A 22,318-nucleotide genomic window follows, 5' to 3' on the forward strand; every position below is an offset into this window, starting at 1 on the left:
GAAAGAAATTAAGCAAGAGTCTGGGACATTAGACAACAAATTGAATTGTGAGTTTTATGTTGTACTAAAAACACTTAAATAGCTGCCCTAGCAATAACCTGAAATAATTCAATGGAATGGAACTGAAATAACTCAGAGACAACTTTTCCCTGTTGTTATATTGTTATCACTGACTGTCACTTCTTAATTGTGATGATGGTCAGTATTCTTGTCTCTGCCTGTTTTGTCATAAAAAAAATCTATACAAAGTTAATCACATAATAATCCTGTTGAATTTAACTGAACTTGAAAATTATTAAACCTGTATAATAGTTTCACATATTTTGCCCTGTTCACCTGTATTGCTGTTTCAGAATATTTTTCCTGTGGACGGTCCAAGCTGAAGATACGAGTAGGCAGCCACAGATTGCCTGACTTATATAATGCCTTTGAGGTGAAGAAAAAAATGACTCCTGTGTCTTTGAAGATCACATTTGTCTGTGTTGTTACAAAGCTATGGGTCAAAGTGTGAATCTTTATCTCGCTTCACTTCAGACTGAAACAATCAGTGTCCCTCAAAAAGAGACAGTTTGGCCACCCGCCTTGTTTATGTTAGACTTCTGGTGAACTTGTGAACCTGCCCATTTAAAAAAAACAAAAAAACAAGGCGGCAAAACAAACAAAAAAGGGAAAAAAATAGATGTCAAGTGTTCCCCACCCAAGGACGAAATAGGCTGATATATGCACAGTTTTAAAGCCCTTGTGACATCCTCTCCCACAGCCACCTCTGTTGTCTTTACAGATTAGGACTTTACTGAGGGTGTGTGACCCATAGTCTGGCTTCTTCCTGAGTTCACAAGTCACTTCGTTTCCTTCCTAATGGTCACACAGACAGATGTGAATAAGCATAAGCCACCAAGACAATGGAGAAAGACTGATTCCGACATGTAGCCTGATCTTAACCTAGGCTAATCGTTCTGAAATGAAAATGTAAGGTTTTTTTTTTAAAGCTGATTGGTTGTATTTACAAAGTCTGGATGTGTAATATATACAAATAAAACTGTAGAAAAGCAATAGGCATACATTTTGCTGATAGCCATAAGCTTCATTTGGTAGGTGAACTTACTAAAAGGCAGTGCGCTGAAAATGAACTAGTCGAGTAGCCTAGAAGGTTTTTCAATCAGTTTTCAGTTGAGAAAATTGTTACTGTTTAAAGGTAACTGTAACGTACAGTTCCACTATTATTGGATATGGGTGGGAGAAACCATCCGTAAGTGACCACCCTGCGGCCCCTAATTGGCCGGACGATTTACTCATCCAAAGGATGAGGGCGTGTCTTCGGTGGAAGAGCTCCAAGCCCACAGATGCAGTCAATTCGAACTTCAGCTGCCCACTGGTGTGTTGTGGGGTGTCGGTGACTTTTGTTAACAGAAGATAAACATTTACCCGACAAAACAACGGATAACCCTCTTGTCACACCTCTCCGCATCGGGACAACTGGATTACAAATTCTTCTAAAACGTTTTTCTTCACACAAAACCAGGAGACAAGGTAAGACTGGACAGCAGCATCGGTTGGCCGCTCAAAAATGGTATTGTATTGCATTGTGCCGCGTTGCTTCCCAATAAGTTATTGTTGAATGGTGGTCAACATTGCCTCTGTATTTTAAATGTTACTGCTGTGTGGAAGTGGAGCTCTGCTTCCGAATTGCCTTCTATTCCATAGCGAAGTTCTGACTGAGTGCAATGTGCTCCAACACAGCAAAAGTCGGACCACCACTGTGGCTATTGCGGCACTAGCTTTGAGGTATCAGTCAACGACTTGACACGTGAAAATAGGTTTGACATTTGACAAAAACTGCAGTACGGAGAAATGTACACCTGCAAGAGGTTTCGAGGACGTTACATGTAAAGACAATCATATTCATCAGCTCACCACCTTCCATGGTCTGCATGCATACAGCATTTTAGGGCATTGTTTCTAGACCAATTTTCAGTCAAATGATTAGTCCTCGCACCGCGATTTCTAAAACAAAAGGACATGTTCAGAAGACAACTTCTGTTTACGCAAAGCTTTTTATGCTCTTTTGCACGGAAAAAACTTCGTATGTTTCACCCAAGCAGTCGTGGATGAAGGCAGTTCCAAAATGTTGTGTTGTGAATTGCGCGTGTGTTTCTGAACCCGATGTGATCTTATCGGTTTCATACAATGCAATTCATCTGCCACCTTTTAAGGTGTGTGCTTCTGTGCGGGCGTCAAATGAGGACAATGTTAAATATTCTGCAATCGATTACAGTGAGGAGAAAAGTGTTGTCCCCCGCCCCCCCCCCCCCCTTTGTGTTAAACATGTCATTATATTCATTTCAAGTGTAGGCTAAATAGCCTAATCTACCATTGCCTCTGACCAACATCAGCTGTCTCAATGTGTCCCCCTACCACCACATGCCGTAGCCTGCATGTGTCAGTGACAATAATTTAGACACAACAAGAAACTGAGAAAAATGAACACCTCATGATTTATTCTACGCCTACCACGCATATCATGACTTTAAATGAAGTAGGCCTAGTCTAAAGCCCAGCCCCGTTTGATTAATCTGTGAAGAGGATTTCAGCTACGGACGGCTAGTTTTTATGATATCACTCTTATTTTGCGTCATGAACAACACGGACAGGGCCCCTGCTGTTGTTTTATATTGCTTTTAGACTTTTATGTCAGATGAGTTTGACATTTTCCTTAAATAAAGTTTTCTCAAGAAATTGTCTTAAAGTCTCGGCTTGGGTGTTCTTTATTGATCATCAGACCCAATGTTATCTGAGCGAATGGCTAGAACAAAGCTAAACCACTTACACCGAAGTGACTGGGATCCCCATTATTTCCTCAAAAATCGCTATCCCGGGACTCGCCTTTGTCTTAATCTTTTGCCTCAATGCGCAGTTCGCAATCAAAGGGCGGATTTAAAGGCGATTTAATGGTGAGCGTCTGGCCATCTGTAAGAGGCTGGAGAAAACAATGGCTTCAATTACTCGCGTAGATGGCTACTGGGAGTGCGAACAGAGCATTTTTATGCCGAATACTGTCCTGCGGCGTTTCATTTATCCAGGGCGCACAGAAGTGTGACAAAAGCCATTCGTCACTGTTTAATTTGTTACTTTGCATAAATACATTTTATGTCATCCTTTGTGAAGCTGTATATATATAGATAGATAAATAGATAGATAGATAGATACTTTATTGATCCCCGAGGGGAAATTCAGTAGTTGTGATAAGAGACACGGAGTAAAAAAGGTGAGTGGCTTTGCCATCTCTACCCTAAGTTTCAACCCTATATGGTAGTTTCACTGCCATCCATACAATATGTCTGAGCTGCCTAATTTTTCGACTTCACTGTAGTGCCGCTTGGTTATTAAATGATGGTGGGTCACTGTTTGATCAGCTATCACTGCCACCTGTCAAGTCTTTTCTTCATCCTTTTGGCAAAGCTAAATACCATGATGCAAAACAAATCCGTCAGTATTTTGCGTACTTTGTTCTTTTTTATGTAACATTGTCATTTGTGAGTTACATTGGTGCACAGAGGCCTGATACAAATACAGTGCATAATGCCACACCTTCTTTAATATTATTTACACACTGACAGACCCATTTCAAATGGTCATACAGTGTTTCCCCTAGAAATTTTTCCAGCAGCGGTGCTGTTGATCGTTAGCCTAGAAATCTAGACGCGCCCCTAGCCAGGGCTAGTCTAGCAACTCTCCGTTGGCTTGTGAGCTCCTGAAATCGAAACTTAGGGCTAGTCCACAAGTACGAAACCGATCTTTTTTTCCTCCGTGTTCCCTGAAACCGCATCAAGAATATTTGCGTCCAAACGGATCCATCTCAACACGACTCAACACGTTACTTCATACCCCAGGCCTATTGGTGGCACTGTTTCTTTACAGAAATTGACCAAAGTTTGTGCTTTACAAACAGACAGAATAAGCTATGACAAAATGGCTAGTGGAAGGAAACCAGAATTGTTTGTGTGGACTGATGGTGAACTGTCAACTGTAGACAACTGTAAAACTAATAAACTTTATTTTACGGTTTGTGAAGGGTGCAGTCCCGTCCTTTATATGGCTAACGCAGGTAGGCCTACTAATCACCTTTACTTTCTTTGGTTGTAGTCCGTGATTCACATTAGTTTTGGCGATCACTAAACGCAAGGCTTACCCAAGTTCTAGGCTATTCTGTCGCCACATTTATAATATTGCTATAAAACCTTCGTTAGTAACAATACATTGCCTGCATCAAATCAAATCGCGCATTTGCAATCAGTGTGCTACCATCGGCTTAACGTGAGTTCTAAGCGTCTTTGTATGCTTATATCTGATTTCACTCGACTGTGAATGCATGTATATATGTTGTAAGACATGTAAAATAAATGAATGACACTGGCACTACGCACAAATTAATGTAGCCTGAACTTACACCGCACTTTCCTAATAACTTAAGTTCTCTCGCGTCACTGACAGTAGCTAGAATGCATTAAAAAAAAACAGGAAAAACAGTGTTCAGTCCACCAAGTCATAAGCTATCAGCGCTGCGCAGCACCAGTTGTGATATTTATCTTACGGAGTGTAATCGTAGGTAATGTCATGTATGAAAACTAGTATTGTTAGGCAATACTATAAGTGCAAGTCCAGGGCAGCTGAGGTGACATCATCGATACGCAAGCAGGATGTGCGGTTTCGCTGTCTAAACGAATTCAAACGGGCTACGTTTTCAGATTTCTCCACTCTGGGACCAGGTTTCAGAAAAGTGCGGTTTCGGGCAGTGCGTTTACAGGATTCGTTTGGACGATCGGCCAAGACGAAGCAAAACCTCTGCGTTTAACCTAAAAAGCGTCTTCGTGTGGACGGGCCCTTAATCAGGCCAATGAAATCATGTAGAGTCGTTAGGTGGGCTTAACATAATGATTGATGGCAGAGTTGCAACGGTTTGGCTTGAATTCCCTGCTAGCCTACTTGAAAACAAATAAGATGGATGTTGCTGTTGGCGAACAGTGTGACACGAGTTAAGCTTTTATTAAGTTGGCAAACGTTTGAACTAGCCAACTAGCTCCGCTGGTGGGAAACGCACGGGACTCATAGCGCTGCCGCTGTCCTATAGCGTGCAGAGGGAATTTGAAAGACAACTGATTATCCCGCCCCTCGGACTGAGCACTGCGAACGGTGAGTGCCCAGACCCTACATTTTAATGTGGGTCTGGCTCGTCAGGCTAGTTGATCGTAGGACCCAATTTCAATTTCAGCATGGGTGTCTTAACTTTTGCACAGCACTGTATAAACTATATAGACTTCTCTTTCATGTCATTACACTGAATTGGTGCTATGCAAGTCGAATTGAGTGCCTGTCACTTTAAGGCCGTGACGGCCCGTGGGGCTTGCTTGATTCTCACGGTTTTAAGCTAACTTAGTAGCGTTGTTGTAGCCTAGCGTTGTTGTGCATGGTGCATAAGAATATGTGGATGAAATGAATTATGTTTTCCATGTCATTTGGTAAAATAAATGCTCAAAAACTCGAAGAAAATCTATCTTGGATTATAGGAGATAAGTGTCTTGTATCATTTCTATAATTTTGGTGAGCTCTACAGGAATTATAAACTATCTCCAGATGTAAATGGTTGCGTATCCTATTACTCAAATTCAATTAAACCCACCAATAGGCTAGCTAGACCTTAGTTTCACAGCCTAGGTATTTTAGGGCTTGAAAGCATTATGTATCACAAACAAAAACGAAACAATGCGTGGAATTTATCTGGGAATAGGTTACTGAAGGTAGGGGCGAGCTACCTTGCTGGCGTGTTTAATTTGGTTCCTTGGTTAACATCATGTAGGCTACGTTTTTTTGCACAAAATTGCGTCTGCTAATAAACTTAAACATAAACACAAACAAGCATGATCTCCTGTGGAATCCCTGATTGCGCCTTCAACATTAGCCTACTATTATTTGTTGACATCAAACCTGAACGAACGGCAGCTGTTCCTGAAGTTCACTTGCGTGTTTTAAAAAAAAAAAAAAATAATAATTAGGTAACTTTTTTTGCAGTGGCGCTTGAATTCCAGGAGCGGCGCTGTGCCGTTGATGAATACATTGTAGGGGAAACACTGTCATATTGTAATATGAAATCCTCACCAACAGCACCTTTAAGACAAAACGATGAACAATTGCCTGTCAGTTAAATGTCTGGGCTTCGTATTTCATCCTCAGATCCATTACCATGGGGGGTATCTCCCGATTAGCTGGAGCTGGGTGACAAATATGGCACAGTCTGACAGGTATAGTGGGCGATCATAAACTAGGATAGCTACAGGTTGTGTCCATTTAGGTTGTGAGCAACAAGCCCTTGAAACTTCTGTCATCCGTTAATCCTTAAATCCCAACCATTTTCTCCTGTACACAGTGAAAGTGCAATCCATTAATAGTGTCAGATGACTACAAAGTCCTTTGGGGATACTAGGTGTCACTGGAAAAAATTTAGTCCAGAACCTCCATGGAGACTGCAAGATGTGGAGTGATGATGAAACAGGTCAGTTCTGAATGGTCCATGTATAGACTGCACCATTGTGACAACGGAGGACATTTGGTTTGGAAATCAACTTTTTTATCTCAAGCCATATGAACTAGAACTCATAGTTTCTTAAAACCTCAAGTCAATAAACATGAATTAAAATGAACTTCCAGTTGTTGCCTAGTGTCAAAATGATTATTGAGTTTTAAAGCAGTTCTCAGATAGATCAATAAGAAGATGGAAGTGTTGTGTCTGCAACATAACTTGGCATACATCAGGAGACTGTTAAAGATTCCCACTGTTAAATCAACTCAAAAGACTAGCGAGACTAGACAAGTAGTAGCATGACTTTATATAATAGCAAAAAGTACCTAAGCTAAATATGTCTGTTACAGTGTCAGTAATATGTAATGAAGACATTTTGGACAAAAGATTAACATCTTAACACAACGCCTCGGGCTACTGTAGAGTCTCCATATCCACTTTTTCCCTTAAGACTCTTCAGGCCAAACTGACACAACAGTCCTGCCAAACTCTACAAGGGCAACACTGGCTTTCATGAACTTGAGATTTCCTGCCAAACAGCCTCTCATTCACTTAATGATAGTGTATCTCTTCCTGCTCTATTGATTTGTTGTTGGCAAATAAACAGCTTAGAGGATGCAAGGCTGCACAGTTTTGGAAAGAAAAAGAAGACCTATTAGCTTCATAACTTATTGTGTATACTTGTTTGGAGCATGAATAATATATTTTTTTGGCTGAGATGAGGCTCTTAATAAAAGACAAAACCAACATAAAAATGATACAAAATGCCCTAGATGCTAAAAAGTTGACAAGGGTAGATGTTGGTTTAGAGTCCATGCATACAATACATACTACCCCCCATGCCACTTGTGACCCACTGATCCGTGCAGCTTAGTAAAGTTGACAGATGTAATGCAAAGAGGAAGTTGTACCAAACAATCAATGTCAAAAAAGTGGACCACATTCCACGGAGGAAAGGAGGCATTTCCTTGAACAGTGTTAAAATAATCCTATCTGTGGTTGTAATTACTTTAGTTTACATTGCTGCCAACTGCTAGCACAACAGCTGCACTGTTCACAGCTTTGTATTAGCATGGGCGACGTTCTGGTCTTCCTTGTCTTTTGTATAGCTCATTGGCTCATTTCCACATATGTTTTTCTTTTCCGCCTATTTGCTGATTTTCTAGCTGAGGGGCTGAAAGTGCCTTTGCAGGGCAACTGCGTCGGAACGAAGCGTTCCAAGTGTGTGAGGAATGTTTGAGTAGGAGCAGTGAGAGATGGTGGGGGTCAGCTCGTTGGCCGAGAGATCCCACAGAATTCCAGAGAGTCCTGAACTTACTAACTGAGCGTGCTCCGCAGAGAACAGAGCGAGGGAGGGAACAACTAGGGGAAGAAGGAGAAGAGGAGGAAAGACGAATGAGAGAATGAAAAAGAACACTGGTAATTCTGGCAAAAAATGTACAGAGGAATTCATCCATGTAAACAGATTTTCAAACAGTATGTCCAACCACATACATACAACCACATACAAGCATTCACTGTCTGTTTTGTACTCCCATGCACAAATACTTTTAGTCTCTAGACTGGTAAAACCTGTGTTTTTTGTATGTGACTGAATCTGTTTAAGCAACATGTTTTTGAAAATGTAAACCTTGTATTATGGAAACTGGAATATGTTTGCTGCAGAAGCAAACGAACCAGTGTTCAAAGCAGAACTATTGCACTTTATCCATACTCTACACCCCCCCCCCCCCCCCCCCCAAGATGTGGTACCACATGCTGGTTAAGCCAACGAGCTATAAGCACAGGTATGAACAAAGGCAATGAAATGACTAATGAAGAGAAAGTAGGTTTTGGTCTTTGTTACGGACCTGACCCAAACATCTGGTTTGTATTCCAATCTGAGGGGGGCGGGGGGAATAAGTCACATTCATGTTCCTAATAGCCCGGTGGGGCTATTTTTAACCCTGTTGGCGTGAGATGGGTGACAAGGGTCAGAGGATCTTTGAGAACCTCCACAGAAGCTTGCCACAGCTTCCAAACAAACATGTTGTTGTAGGCAGTTGGTATTCACTCAAAACCACAGTCCTTACAGGAAGTAAAGCATACATAAAGAGTAGGGAAGGAAGTAAGAGACATTTTAAATATGCACTAGTTATAAATGTGAATGTATGCAAAGATATTTTAGGGAATTCAGGACAACAGTCACTCAAAAGAGAAAAGGCGGCCTAGCTCAATGAACAGATGTCTGCGGGAAGTGTTGAGAATTGCCAGAAAAATTGCAATTCACTCAGCTGTGTGTGTGTGTGTGTGTGTGTGTGTGTGTGTGTGTGTCCCTCATCCCTCCCTCTGCCACAGCCACACACTGTGCCTTTCGATTGATTCATAATGTATGATCTGGATTAGCCAACACATCACAAGTCCATAGATTGTTTCAGAAAGCAACATCTCCACATGTTGTGCTGTTGTTGGTGTTTGAACCTAGTTTCATGAACTTTTATATTAAAGCAGTGAGTGAGCGGTACTGTGAATAAAGATGGTGTCTTGTCTGGTGTGGAGAGAGAGATGAGGGCAGGCATTGTCTTTGGTGGAAGGTTCGGCTTCAATCTCAGCCTCTCTTGCCCCTGGGTCTGTCTGAGGTCATTCATCGTGGAGGCCTGCTGATGGCGGGCATCAGTCATTCTGGCGCTGTGCTGGTGTGGAGTTCTAATGGCCCCTATCTGTGTGATCATCTGCCTGCAAGATTGCTCCCTGAAGGCCCAACTATTACCGATCAGATCTGATGTATGCACACAGCCCCCGAGAGACGGGATGAGATATGAGGCAGGAAAAGGGCGAGAGACAGAGAGACAGAGAGACAGAGAGACAGAGAGAGAGAGAGAGAGAGAGAGCCCAGGGAGTGAGATGATTTTCCTCTTGAGAACGTCTCACTTTAGAGACATCTCATTTATTTTCACACTGAATCTATGCCTGTGCTTTGTATGCATGTGATGGTTTTGGCAGTGCTTGGAATCTAGTTTTCTTTTAGTTTTGGCAAAGATTCGATGACGCACAGAAGAATTGGGACACAAAAATATAACAGCATTATACATTTTGTTGAAATCCCTCTGCACGTATGTGTATCTTATTCTCTCTATGACAACAATCCTTAACATATGAAAGCCCAAGACAGACCGACATACACCTTGTCTGCTGACCACTACATCTGAGTGCCCCTCTCCCCTCGCTCCCAGCTTGTAAAGCTGAACTGTATTAAATGTCGCCAGTATCTGAGATATATCCTCTGGGGCTAAGTCGGTGTCAGTGTGGTTTGATTGAGCTGTGCCTCCTGCACTGAGGTGAGATGAACAGCCTGTCACTTTCCTCCGACCCCGACCATCTTAGGAGGTCACAGAGGTGGCACTAAAATAAGAATCGGGAGGATTTTGTTCCTGGATGGAATGTTAAAAACAAGTCTTCCTCCCTAAGGTGTCAATTTGAAGATATCTTTGATAGCGTCTCCTTGCCCTCATTAAAGATATGGGAACTTGTCATTGCCACTTGCTGTTCCAATCAGGTATCATAACGGTTAATGGACATGGACACATGGACACATACCAGAAATACAAAGACAGTGGGAATAATTAATCCATGTGTGTTAAACCACATCGTATAAACTATGTGATATGGAGTTTATTGAAGTGACTGAAAGAACACTGTTAAGTATTTGTTGTGTCTTTCCTCTTAGGCCCAAATCAGTGGTAAACAGTGTCTTTTCAGGAAAAAAAACATTGCTTTACTGTTGCTCTGATGATGACCTTTACATACCAATCCTCATAGCACAATTGCAATCCGTCTACCGTTGAAGCTAGAGTTGATGAATTGATGCCCTTTGCTAGAACAACCAGATAAACTGAGCACTTGGGCTTTCCCTGGCTGTGGTAAGGTCATTAGGTGGCAGGGGTAAAGCAAGGTGAGTTTGGCAGCAGAGGGAGAGAGAGGCAGCTTTAATCTCAGGCCAGGGCTCCCGCCTGTGTCAGATGGTGGGCTCACCGAGCTGGGACAAGATCAGAAAAGTGGGGGGATATATAGTTCATTATCTCGTGCTGGATAGGGCCAGGAGAAAGGATGGTACCAAAAAAGCACTGTAGTCTGAAACAGACTATGGTTCCTTGATCAAGCGTGGAGAAATCGATTCTCCGTTGCTCTTTCAGTGGCTTTCATTGTCTTTCTCTCCCTCAGTCATTCTCAATCACATTCCTTTTCTTACTCTCTCTCTCTCTCTCTCTCTCTCTCTTTCTTTCTTTCTTTCTCTCTCTCTCTCTTTCTTGCTCTCTCTCTCTCTCTCTCTCTCTTTCTTTCTCTCTCTCTCTCTCTCTCTCTCTCTCTTTCTCTTTCTCTCCTTATCTGTTCAGATTTGCCAAGTCCCCAAAGGGACTTTGTAGCCCTGCCAATGGTATTATATATATATAATCATGAAATCCCCAGTACAGGCCACCAGGATAGGGACCTCAACCAAAGATCTTGAACGTGTTTTTGCAACATGTGGACAGAGGAAAGATTACATTTGTGCTGGGCTTCTTACAAAGAAAAATAACATCTGCCAGAGATGCAAACATAAACCATGCCACTTTCATGTGCAGAAGTGTTGATAAACAACAAAAACAAAATGCACTTTAAAATGTTGAGTGTTTTCCCTTTCAACTGGACCTCAGACGGCACAGAGACTTTGTGTTTCCAGACTGCCTCAGGGCTAAATGGAACACCTGCTGATGTCTATGGTTATCTGAGGACAAGATACCCTCTTTGGCTTTTACTACGGGTGAATCAGGGTGCCACCCACAGACACCCTCTCTTTCTTTGTTCTCAGGTCATTCGGTATGTGTAGTTGATTAATCGTCCATGTCCGAAATGGGCAGACTTAGCCGGTCATCATCCAGGATCAAGCAACAGGAGACTAGATCAGTGCTGGGAATTAGGCCTAAAGACTACTATAAAATTAGTGCAATCAGGAGCCAGTTCCAGCATCTCATTGTAATGCAAGAGTAGCAACGGTTTGTTTTCTTGGCTGTCCATTGTTCCAGTTGGAAGGTCTTATTTTCTTTAATGAGGATGAGACACAGGATGTCTCCCAGTCAGAATAGATTTTTATGAGGATTTCCTTCTCAATGAAGTGAAATCCAAGCGTGAACCTGAACTGCTCTTCTCTTGTTCACATGCCATTATCCTCAGTTGAGAAACGAAGCAGACATTTCTCAGTTGAAATCTCAATTATCGTTCACATTTGAAAAATATTGGAATAATGTGTGATATGAGTAGCCTTTTGCATCTGTAGTGGAGGAATAGCTTGAAAGGTATGCATGGTCCAATTCCATAATTGGTCATGATTCCTTTGTGGCACAGACTCATTTTTGTGGCTTTGTCATGGTTGTAATGGTGATGGTTCTATACACTGTTCTAATGTTAATGTGCGTGTCTGCTTTTGTGTGTGTGTGTGTGTGTGTGTGTGTGTGGGTGGGTGTGTGTGGTAAATAATAATGTGATTTGGATGTTAGAGATTAGTCACATATTTGGCTTTGCTCAGATCTGACCCTGAGTGAGCACACCTACGAGCCAGCAGCAAGCTTAATCAGAACATTCCAGAAGCTTGGCTAATTGTGAATTACGAGACCCCTCACTGTTCTCCGATGCACAGATATGGGCTTTCACCAGGAGGAAGCAGGAAAAGACTCTGTCGTGGAAACAGAGCCACAATCCTGTAGTCTTTTATAACCCATCAGACCAGATCCCAAGAGAAAGGCTAGGATGGTTCCATTGTGAGGGTTGTTAACCTGCTCACCCTAGACATGCACCTTAGGTAAAAATCACAGATGTTAAATACCACATCTTGAAAGCAGGACAGACCAAAATCCAGCACATTGCCTCCCAATGGACTCTAGGCTGCTATATATTTACAGAAAGATATTTTGTGCTTTGCGGAAATTTCTGTATATTTAAAGAAACGTTTCTCAGGTTTGACATGCAAGACTGCTTCTACAGGCAGCAGGGTGCTGCTCCATCCTGCTCAAACAGATACCCCTCTTTTCTAAATCCAGTGAGGCAAAAAATGATGAAGCTTTTGAAAACGAGAATGCTTCTTGGTTGAGGAACTTCTGAAGACAGACTCAAAGGGAAATGAGAGCCAGGGCACTAAAATTCAAAACACTTAATTAGCACATGGACGGAATTGACCACTGAGTCAAGCAGTGCAGAGCTCAAATTGGATGCATGCAATACGTGTACCCTTACAGAAAAAAAAACGCTCTTTGTACCACAGAGAACAGCTATAGAAATAGATGTGAAACAAAGATTGAAAGAGGCACACAGCAATTAATCCTATGTAACCTTTAAATTGCTGGAAGCAATGAGTTTTCTCCTTATCTTCCTTAGTGTGCTGATGCAGTGTCAACGAAAAACCTTTGAATCAGAGCCTCAAAGAAGTAGAGTAGTTTGGAAGAAGAATATTTGTTGTTTACACTTTAAACTGAGAGGATTGATATCTGGGATTAAGATGCCATTTTTTATATCCCTGTCCTAATGTGGGAAACCACTCAAATTGATCTCATTCTGTCACAAGCAATATATTCCAGTGTGTTTGACCTTATTTAACCCTTAATTGCCATTTATGATGAAGTCAATGGTAAAAAGTTCAACTAAAATGGCTGCCTATTAAGAGGAAGATTTAATGGCTTTGATGCCTTTTAAACCTACTGAGCCATATGGACTAGGTTTCTATTTGTTTCCCAGCTCCTTTTTCATCCATCCTGTATAGCAAGGTAAATAATTACAAGAAACAGTTAGACACATCTGTACCTAAGACATATAATTAAATGATGTTGTGTTCTGCTAATGGATAGACATTATTTGTATTGACACAGAATTCTCCCAGCATGCTTCAACAATGAGAGTGGGAGACAAAGAAGCTGAACATCATTTCACTCTAAAAGTAGGCGACACAATGAGAACAGCCGTGTCAATATTCCCACAGGCAGTGTAGAAGAAAGCAGCGTCTAACAGAATAAACTCAATGATTGATTAGGCTATTTGTTTTTTTTCTGTTTAGATATGTGATAGTGTCTCTACCACACTTGTGAACCATGATTTATTTCTTTAAGGTTAGGGTTTAATGGAGACTGATGTAGACATGCTGCCTCTCATCCTTCATGATGCAGAGTTGCTCACAGACCTTGTTGCCTCTCTTCTTGTGATCTTCATTTGGCAACAACTCACAAACCCACACATTTGATATTTTCAGTCCACATTAAGGGGTTTGAGGCATATTTTTTTTCTGTTTCTTCTACATTTACTGTTCTGCCGTTTCCCATGGCCTGAGCTGCCTCCCTGTCAGAGCACAGGGGGTTGATCCCTCACTGTTCTGTTCCAGGGGCCGCTGTCTTCAACAGAGGCAGGCCAGCTGAAGGAGTCATTTCCTCTGACTCAGATTCTGAGTTTGTCCAGCAGTGTGTGTGTGTGTGTGTGTGTGTGTGTGTGTGTGTGTGTGTGTGTGTGTGTGTGTGTGGGGGTTTGTGTGAGCACTCCTCTCCTCTTTTTTCCCTTCCCCCACCTACCCACCTACCTCCCACACCTCTCCCCAGAACAGCTGCATTAAAGTCCCCCTAGAAACGTAATCAGGAAGTAGTCATAGGCAGGCAGCCTGCCTCCCTGCAACGCGAGGGGCTAACTGCTTGGCCCAGTGAAACACCTTCTGGAAACTTCAAACAAGGTTGTGCTGCCCGCTTTGAACTCCATATGGTGTGAACTCCACATTTTGTTGGGCCCCTGATGTTAACTTGGAGAGAGGGGATTGCACAGGTTATTTGAACTGAACTCTTTTCTTAAGTTTTTAAACAAAATAAAAACCTACCCCTCAAGAAACGGTTGTGGCCGTTAAAAGGGGTCAGTGAAATGACCTACTGACCTCCTTACTAAAAGGGCTATTCAGTCGAGAAGTAAGTTGGATTTACGCTAATGGTGAACATTTGACCTTAATTGAATGAAAAGCTGGCAACTGTTGGACGTAGGGAAACAAGCAAGCAAATACCTCATTAGCTAAAGCTGTTCTTTCTTTTTTTCTGACAAGAAAATCAAGCTACCAGGTCGACTGCAAAGTACCCTAGCTCTCTGGCAAGCAGTTTTATCTGAATCAATGTTCCGATCCATTTTGTTTCCCTGTAGTGCTACAACTGAACATATTGTAATTCTATTTATGTTCTATGTTCTATGCCACTTTTTCCACAGACATTGTCACAAAGTTTAATGCCCAAAGACCTGCATTTCGGCGAGGATAAAGAGCTCAAGATCACCCCGCTCGTGGCTTTCGCAGCGTTGACAGGCTAAGGTAAGGACATCCAAGATGCAACATATGCACATGAAGCATCTAAACCAGAGATGTTCAAAGCAGAGAGGTTTTATGGATGGGGCAGGCGGTCCATAGACCAAAAGCTGGGATTGCCAAGGGGTCAGCAGGGTGTCATATAAGGTTAGAGATTATGGTGACAGCTCTTTAAGTTACACTGCAGATAAAAAAAGACATACATTTGTAACAACAGGTTGTTTCATAGGCCTACGTACATTATCCGCTTTTTGTAATCTGGACGCATAAAGAAGAACAGGCCACCACGGTCCACACACTAGTGTGAACTTTTTTGTTTGTGCTGTGACCCGTCTCTCTTTATCACCGACTGCCCGAAGGCTGAAACGGAATCCCCCTGGAACACCTCTAACCTGTTTTTGGGGGCGGAAAGTTTCTAATCGTTTCTTTTCGTGTGTGTGCGTGTGTGTGCGTGTGTGTGTGTGTGTGAATGTCTATATGCTCAGGCTCTTGTTCTTATCTAGGGCGATTGTTATTTCAGTGCAGTTAAGTACTTCTCTCAGGAGAACCACATGGTCACTTCTACAATCACACACACACACACACACACACACACCCATAACTCAAACACACAAGCAGGAGCTTTGAAACGAAACGAAAATGGTGACGAGAAGTACTTTTGAGAAAGCGGGTTGATGTTTCGTTAAGAGTAAAGAGCATAGCAAACCTGCCTGAAAACCTCTTTGGACTTTTCAAACTAAGAATAACTTGTTGCATCACACGAAACAGTTAATTATTCAAGGCTCATGTTTATTTTAAAACATTTGTGCTGTCTACACATGAGGTCAGCTTTTACCGGACCTACTCTTTTACGCCAACTCAGCTGACAGATTGTGTTAGAGGAAAACTGTATCAACCCTTTAAAATAGGCCCCCTCTGTATGAGCCTCAATGGGGTTGGTTTCGATGCAAGACGATGCTGGCAGGTCTGTTCACAGAAATTGAGTTTAAGTTACCGAGCGCTGTGGCTCCTTTGGCATTGCTTGCCTAGAGAGAGAGAGAGAGAGAGAGAGATATGAATCTATCTCAATGACAGGTTTGATTTATTTCTTCAATCACATTGCGGCGAGTCGGCACGTAGGTACAGTGTGCTTAGTGATCTCTGCTGTTCTATTGTAGAACTGGCGCAAACTCAGCTCGAGAGAGAGAGAGAGAGAGAGAGAGAGAGAGAGAGATGGAGAGAGAGATGGAGAGAGCGAGAGAAAGACAGAGTGAGAGGTGCTTTCAAAAAGCAAACAGTTCATTTCAGAAAGGGCTCCTTTTTGTGAAAAGCTTTGCAGAGCCTCCAATTTGCCTTATTGTGCAGCCCTTCCGCTCCGTTGCCGGCCCAAAAGCCCCGCTATTTATTTAATTGCTTCATTGCACACGCAGATTGACTACAGAAGGTATGTCTACACTGGGGTCACCAACCTGTAAAAAAGTATTAAATTAAACATCCCGTGAAGATGGAAATCTCTAAAATGGTGAAAAAAGTGGCTGCTCGATGAAGGTGAACTTTTCTTTCTTTTTGTTTAAACGTTTCCTGGAGCGTGTTCCAGCTCTAATCTCATTTCAAAGAATTTGAGGTGACCTGCCTGTGTGTTGAGTAGATGCAGATTTTGCATACAATTGCTGAGGTAGACTGTTGCTACTAGCAGACGGACATGGACTCTGAGGACCAGGGAATTGTTTTAGCTTGTGTTTCGTTCTTAATCAGCTCGACTGAAGGGAGGCTGCTGCTTGTTATTCAATTCCTCTCCGGTGATGAAAATAGTATAGTCTACACTTAACTGTGCTTTCTACTGTTTGGGTTCATACAAGGTCTGTTGGTATATTTTTATTTAAATCTGGTTGGTGTTTTCTATTGCCAGGCCTTGGGAGTGGGATAGAGGGGTGTAAATGGGGACATGGCAGGATTGTTTGGGACTCGCATGACCCCAAAGATCTTTTTAACGGTCAGGAGATTTGGGCCCTTGCTTTACCAACTGGACCAATCAGATGCAGAGTCACACATAGAGGTTACGGGGTGCATTGGTTAGCCCTGTTGTTTGGTCAGTTGTTAATTGACACAGACATTTCTCATGAATCTAGAGGTGAAAGGTGAATGTGACAGAAAACGCAGGGGGCTTTATCGGAAGGTCCCTGTTGTCACTGCTAGCCAATTCCTGTCAACTGACACTTGTCAACTGACTCTTTTTTAGCTTGCCTATTTCTCCCTTAGATAACATTTCACGGCTCCAAGGTACCAGCTTTGTCTTCTTCATGCTAGTGCATTATTCATAGGTAATCCCGAGCCCTTTTTTATTTGACATTATGAAACCTTACTGCAGTCGATGCATGCTCCAGTGCACATGTCATGTACATGGCGGAGAGGTTGTTTGTTGGAGGTGCATCAATGTCATCTCAGTAGCCTGGGCATGTCCCGAGAAACCATATGCTCAATTTGATCCCGGCCTCAAATCTGGCCAGGGAGGGTAATGGGATGTAGGCTATGCACTGGTGTCCACGATGCTCTTAAGCCCATGTTGTTCAAATGCAGGGAGGACTTAATCCGACAGGTCTGGATGGGTTTCGGGTGAAGGAAGGAGCCCTCTGTGCGCACGGGTGGGTGGGGATGGGGAGGAGGGGTATCGGGGAGGGAGGGAGGAGGGGTATCTTTCAACTGTCTGTGGATTAGACAGGATTGGATCAACCCCCCATTCAGCATGGTAAACCTCCCTCCTGTAGCCAGATGGAGAACGTCCATGTGAAGGTATTTCCTTTAATTTGAAAGGTCATGGGCAATGTTAAGGGAGATAATAACAAAGCTCCTCAGGCTGCACATTTTATGTGTATTTGTATTCTAGCACTGCGTATGGGAATTCTAAAGTGCCAGACCATTGTCAGTTGCTATGTATTATTCAGTCATGTCTTAAGTAAAGATGGACAGCAATGTTATACCAAGTGACCAGTGCACCGGTTGAATTAATAGTTGACTAATGGAGTAAGTATAGTTTTGAGACATCAGACCATGACAATATAATGATGAAGACTGTGCGAGTCTGTGCGAGTTGAGTCTGAAAAAGGAGTACATGAAAAGTCAATTTAAATAGAGCAGTAGACTGTGTATGAGAGTCCTTAATTAGATATAACAAGGAGGCCATTAGAATGAAGCTGAATACGATAAAGGGTGCATTTAAGGATCCTTTTACGCTGCATCGATTTCTGAGGCATTTGTTCCAAACCATGTGCATTCCACTCCCCTCAAGTCAACCTCAGAGAACATGTGCAACTCCCTACCCTGCAAAGTGTTGCTGTGAATGGATCATAATGACTCAAATGACAGGCCAGGGTAACACCTGCTCACTTCCTGAGTCTGAGAGAGTAAGAGAAATGCCATGAAAATACCCCCCCCCCCCCCCCCCCCCATCCGTAAAAGGGTTTTTACCTCCTCACATTAGCCTCTCCATTAATCCTATCCTGTGTGCTTAGGCATCCTTAGGCCATGACTAGTGATATAGGGGCTGTAATTCCTATGGCCTGTATTCTGTTGCAGCAGATTCTGCACCATTCCTCTCTTTTTGGCGTGTCATGCCGGCCTTTAAGTCCTGCCAGCTTCCAGAACATGTGCTTTGTAGTTGGGCTGTGCTAAAAAATCCAGAGAGCAGTCTTTTGCTGGGTTACCCGCTTTGATAGAAAAGCAAGGTACTTTTGCCTCTTGAAGTTCTTGGTTTTGAGATTATTTCCTGCAAAATAGACACAAGATTTTTAGAAACTAGCTTTACTTTTACTTTTGACATGTATCTTTTGCCATTTTTTGAAAGGCCATTATTGTCATAGACATAAAACAATTCTCTGAAATAACTTCTGCAAACAAATAACTCTTAGATTGTTTATGTAGTAGCAGATTGTAGATGGACCCCTTATGTGGTCAGCATCCACCACTACCCACTCAATGACTGGCTAGGACCGCAAAACTGTTTCCATAATGACTTAAGCACTGAACGGAACCTTGGCATTAAATAAGTTCCAGTTCCACATATTGGCGACTCCTGTCACCCGTATCATCCGTTGCCAGGTGCACATCCGCTGCCAAGGTTCATTCTGATAATTAAAATCAGCAGAACCAGGTGATGTGGATTCATACAAAGCTGTTAGTGGGATTGGATGACACACACTGACACCTTGCCAAAATTGAAGTTGTGAATGCGGTGTTTGTGGGTGTCAGGCTTTCGGTGTTGCATCAGATTGTTTTTTGCCATTGCTGAGGTCTGTGTGTGAGTGTTTGTGTGTGTATGTGTGTGGAATGTGTTAAGATTTGCTAATAGTAGTGGTAGTTCAAAGCAAGTCAGCGTCACAGGGAGCTGAAAGCTGTACTTTAAACCATTTTTTGTTATTCCTGTAAGATCACAGACCCCTCTGAGTTTGGAAAGGCAGGTAAAATATCTGATCTTTCATCTATTTTCAATTTTTTCTTTAAACGTTTTTAAAGTTAATTACAGAGATTTTTGTTATGGAGGTTGTCTGAGGACTTGCACAAAAGCCACCCATTATTATGTGTTACCATGTGAAACTCTTGCCTCTCATCACTCAAATGTTTTTTAGATAATTAACTAAAATGTGTTTCTCACATATTGTTATTAAATTGGCCTTCACTAATGAAATCTGTCAGTGGACGCATAATGGTGGTCTTTTTTTGTCTGTACTGTGAAATAGTTTTTCTCTCAGTGGAGGATGGAGCTTGAACAGTATTCAAAGTTCGTTCTTTATCTGGGCTTTAAGTATGAGAAAATTAGGGCCCGTCCACACGGAGACGCTTTTTGGGTTAAACGCAGAGGCTTTGCTTAGTCTTGGCCGAGCGTCCAAACGAATCCTGTAAACGCACTGCCCGAAACCGCACTTTTTTGAAACCTGGTCCCAGAGTGGAAAAATCTGAAACCGTAGCCCTTTTGAGTTCGTTTGGATAGCGAAACCGCACATCCTACTTGCGTATCGATGATGTCATCGCCACACCTCAGCTGCCCTGGACTTGACAATTATAGTATTGCCTAACAATACTAGTTTTCATACATGACATTACCTACGATTACACTCCTTAAGATAAATATCACAACTGGTGCTGCGCAGCGCCGATAGCTTATGACTTGGTGGACTGAACACTGCTTTTCCCGTTTTTTTTTTATGCATTCTAGCTACTGTCAGTGACGCGAGAGAACTTAAGTTATTAGGGAAGTGCGGTGTAAGTTTGCATTAATTTGTGCGTAGTGCCGGTGTCATTAATTTATTTTACATGTCTTACAACATAAATAAATGCATTCATAGTGAAGTCAGATATGAGCATACAAAGACGCTTAGAACTCATGTTAAGCCTATAGATGCATACTAAATGCGAATGCGCGATTTGATGCAAGCAAAAGTATCGACTGTTACTAACAAAGGTATTATAGCAATATTATAAATGTGGCGACGGAATGGCCTAGAACTTGGGTACGCCTAGCCTTTGCACTTGCGGTGATAACCAAAACTAATGTGAATTGTGGACTATCCTACAACCAAAGAAAGTAAAGGAGATTATTTTTTACCTGCGTTAGCCAAATAAAGGACGGGACTGCACCCTTCACAAATTGTAAAAATTAAGTTTATTAGTTTTACAGTTGACTACAGTTGACAGTTCACTATAAGTCCACACAAACAATTCTGGTTTCCTTGCACTAGCCATTTCGTCGTAGCCTATTCTGTCTGTTTGCAAGATTTGGTCAATTTCTGTAAAGACACAGTGCCACCAATAGGCCTGGGATATGAAGTAACGTGTTGAGTCGTGTTGTGATTGATCCGTTTGGACGCAAATATTCTTGATACGGTTCCAGGAAGAAAAAAAGATCGGTTTGGTACGTGTGGACTAGGCCTTAGTGATCTTCTTCTCAACTCTACGGGAGCCTCCTCCTGTATGTGGGATAAAGAGGGTTGGGAGGGTTTGGGGGAGGGGATGTGTGTGTGTGTGTGTGTGTGTGTGTGTGTGTGTGTGTGTGTCTGTGTGGGGGGTCCTTTAATGACTGTAGCCACTGGTGAATTACTTCTGACACGCCGTGACTTGACGGCATCAGCCCACCAACTTGAGTCCTCTCGCCAGACCAGTTCTTTCCTTCATCTCGGCTCTGCCAAGGTAGACACTCGTTTGAGTTGTTTGTTTAATGGAGTAGACCTATTCTGTTCATTTAAAAAGAAAAAAAGGGGGGAAAAAAAATCAGGAGAGCAAATGAAAACAAAGCAATTAGACATTGAGGGGCCATTACCCCCCTTCCCCCAATCCCACCTACTGCCTCAACCGACCCCACACCATGTGAAAGCTTAGGCCATCTCATTTGTCTAATGGAAGGAAGCTTAACGCACCCCTCACCTCCTCCTAAAATGTCATTAATTACCCAAAGTGGACCCCCAGGGCTCCGTGGAGTATTTGCTCTCCTCTTCCTCTCCTCGTGTCTTTTTGGGGGCACAAGTGAAGATGCTTATGAAATCGCTGCTCTCACTGCCGAAGCGAGTGCTGGTTTGAACTGTACTTCACTGATTGTTCTCTCTAGGCTGAGCTGATTGAGAACAAGATGAAAAACAAACCAAAGCACTTAATACCCATTGGTTTTTCTCAATAAATCAAATGGTTTTTTTGTGTAATGTGCGTACTGCATAGCACTTAAGTCCCCTGCAGTATTTTGGTCTGTGCATTTATTTAACTCATAGACAAAGTTATGAGTCATTCGGTAGGCTGAAAAGCAGCAGCCCCCGAGAAGAGCAACAATTCAATTTCTTTTTACGCTATATTGTGTAGCATCACTGTGACTCGAAACCCTTTCCTCCATTTTTCATGTCTTCCGAGAAAGCACTCTCCATACCTGCTCATTTTGCAATGGAGGCCTTTTGTCTTCTGCTTCCCAGCTCTGCGTCGTCTCCCAGTTTCCTGTTCAGTGCCTTCCCATCTAGTGATGTCTCATCTGAGCGGTCGGCCCTGTCACCGAGCCTCACCTTAGTTGACAGGTGACAACTAGGTGTTCCACCTGTTATCACTCCATCATTCCGGGAACACGCCTGCTATTGTGGTGCTGCTGTTTTTCCTCGGCGTCGCCTCCTCTCTTGTTTGTTGATGCAGTTGCGTCACCTCCTGCAACAGAGGAGTCGCTCCCTCTCTGTCTTTCTTTCTGCCATGCACGCAAAGCCGGTGTTAATTACGGAGTGACACCAATACCTGACAGGGCTGCCGATGAAAGGGTCACTGAAGGAAGATGAGTGACTTTGCTGTAAACATACCGCTTAGGTGACGGAACGTGTGCTTAAAAAGCTTAATACTGAGAGCACAAACACTGACGTTTCAGGCTGCGTGTATGCATCTAGATATAATCACACAACCATTTACACACACACACACAC

The 22,318-nt window shown here is 42.6% G+C and overlaps 1 protein-coding gene across 3 annotated transcripts in view; it reads left to right on the forward strand.

The window, feature by feature from the left end:
- The first annotated feature begins 1,304 nt into the window (after positions 1 to 1,304).
- The window catches only part of LOC121695388 (semaphorin-6D-like), an 87,111-nt gene continuing 66,097 nt past the window's right edge, over positions 1,305 to 22,318 (forward strand). For 2 of the 3 annotated variants that reach the window (XM_042076171.1, XM_042076170.1), the window contains exons 1-2: positions 1,305 to 1,530; positions 14,810 to 14,909. The gene's annotated coding sequence lies outside the window, so the exon portion shown is untranslated. The remainder of the gene's footprint in view (positions 1,531 to 14,809; positions 14,910 to 22,318) is intronic. The other variant, XM_042076172.1, reaches the window with a different exon arrangement.

The sequence above is a fragment of the Alosa sapidissima genome, chromosome 21 (genome assembly GCF_018492685.1).
Source record: "Alosa sapidissima isolate fAloSap1 chromosome 21, fAloSap1.pri, whole genome shotgun sequence".
Taxonomy (NCBI): domain Eukaryota; kingdom Metazoa; phylum Chordata; class Actinopteri; order Clupeiformes; family Clupeidae; genus Alosa; species Alosa sapidissima.